The 2282-nt window shown below is 34.7% G+C and overlaps 1 long non-coding RNA gene across 2 annotated transcripts; it reads right to left on the reverse strand.

Annotated features, from left to right (window-relative positions):
- Positions 1–839: 839 nt before the first annotated feature.
- On the reverse strand, positions 840–1819 carry LOC122039639. Of its 2 annotated transcripts, none has more exons than XR_006128291.1 (4): positions 1800–1819; positions 1605–1695; positions 1079–1378; positions 840–900 (listed from the first exon to the last, which is right to left on the reverse strand). It is a non-coding gene; the product is annotated as an uncharacterized LOC122039639 (long non-coding RNA). The 2 variants fall into 2 exon arrangements; XR_006128292.1 differs by having other exon boundaries at positions 1605–1698; positions 1800–1816.
- Between the last annotated feature and the right edge of the window lie 463 nt (positions 1820–2282).

Here is a 2282-nt window from a genome sequence, read left to right on the forward strand (position 1 = left end):
AGGTCTTTCTCCTTTAGCCAGGACACTACCACACACATCCTTCCAGCCCCTCCTGCTGCTCCCCTAGTTCATTCATTCCTTGCCTTTATCTGTGGTACAAGAAAGTAAGCTGTGAGCACTCATGGCTCAGTAAGTTCCTTTCCTACTCACAAAAACCGTATGACATATATCAAAATCACAAGACATAACACATGAAGGCAATTCATTATATCATGGAGCATATCATAGCATATGATAACATAAGCCACTACAACAAAAATGGATTTTCGCAGCACGCAAATTCACTTTTCGCAGCGCGCATTGCGCGCTGCACAGTTAAAAGCTGTTGAAAGTCATAAATTATTCGCGGCGTGCTTTTACACGCTACGAATAGTATTTTCTGCAGCGCGCAAAGCACGCCACGGATACTATTATCCGCGGCGTGCTTTGCGCGCTGCGGATAGTATTTTTCGCAGCACGCAACGCACGCCACGGATACTATTATCCGCAGCGCGGCACGCACGCCGCGAATAATAGTATCTGCGGTGTGCGTTGCGCGCTGCGAAAAATACTATCGACAGCGCGCAAGCGTATGCTGTTAATGGTCTTAACTATATTAAAAAAAATTGACAAAAATAATAAATTAAAATTTTACAACAAATTTAGTACAAATCAAATTCATACAGAATTAATAAAAGTCATAGCTTTTCATTATACCACAAAAACTCAAAACATCTAAAACAATATATGAAATCTCTAACAAACTAGCAATTACATAACAACAATTCAACTTACAATCCAAACAAATTAGTATAATATGTACCAATCACACAATACTATAAATTTAGATAATCATGCGACCGTGCTTCTTATTGCATCATCGAGAAACTGCATTTCATCATTTGGTCGAATTAGGTCCACCTGAAATTGAACACATGTACCAACTCACAAGTAAAAAAAAACTTGAACACATGTACAAGGAGGTACAGAAAAAACATTTTACGCTGTATAAATAGATATCTTAAGTATAAATTCTTATGAAAAACAAGATCAGTGAAATAAAATACTAAAGGAATCTAAAATGAGTGGACATGCTTACTATTTTCTCTCCAACAGCTTGAGTACTAGGCTTCCCATTTTTTTTCTTGTGACCTTCAATCCAAACTTGCAATCTTATAATTTTTGTATCTACCGGACTTGTCTTTTCCTTAAATATAGAAATATATACAAAATCATTACAACACAATTCAAAAGATACATATATCATTACTTATTACTTAAATTATAAAAAATTAAAAATAATTACCATAATGTGAGTCAAACGAGCATAACCTACCTGAATGGAGAAGTCTCAAATCCTGTTAAGGCACTACCACAACAAATCTACTGATATTTTGAGCTGGAAAATCCAAATTGGATACTCTTCAGCTGTTACCGATAAGAATTAAATCCACGTAATTATTTAACAAAGAACATACAAGAAACTAAGACGGAAAAGTGAAACTGTTCGACCAGAAAGAACAACAATTACATAATATCTTTCCGATCTTGTAGCAGCAAATCAAACTTGGAAAAGCAAGTAGCATGGAAGTTCCATCTCAGATATGCTCGTTGAGAAGAACTACCTTAGCACAAATCATGGAGCTTTCTAGATATGTAGCAAGCCAACAGAGACCAAGCCAACACTCAGACGCCATCACAATGCAAGACCAAACACTACTGTGCGGAAAAGAATTAGTGCTATCAATTCAACAGTACATTAAAGACATGAATCTAGTGGCAGACTTATATATAACATGCTTGCGAATATAAGTAAATACCTCTTCGTTCAAAACACAATTTGGAGATTATCTAGGTCTATGTATGTCATCTTAGGATCCTCTGCCATTTTAGTATCAAATAGAGGAGTAGCCAGCTTGGGAGGGTTCTAAACAAAGGTGAATCACTCATTAAGACAAAAAATCTCCAAAACAATCAAACATGCAAGTTAACTTTTTGATTACCAAGAAAGAAAATCACATATAAAAATTGATTCCTACATCATTATATTTTAAACAAATAAATATCATGTATTATTCACACAAGTTTTACAAAACTTGTAATTACAAAACTTGAAAAAACCTATCATTATATTTTAATAGGTAGAGGTAACTGACAAAGTTTTTCCTTGGTATTATGTCCTTCCATCATGTAATTGCCACAAAGTTAATTTTTTTTATGGATAACAGTATATAAATATGATCATTCTTTGGCCTGTGCCAAACAGATTTGCTATTGTTATAAGAGAGATAGTTCAATAAACT

The sequence above is a fragment of the Zingiber officinale genome, chromosome 2A, assembly GCF_018446385.1.
Source record: "Zingiber officinale cultivar Zhangliang chromosome 2A, Zo_v1.1, whole genome shotgun sequence".
Lineage (NCBI taxonomy): Eukaryota > Viridiplantae > Streptophyta > Magnoliopsida > Zingiberales > Zingiberaceae > Zingiber > Zingiber officinale.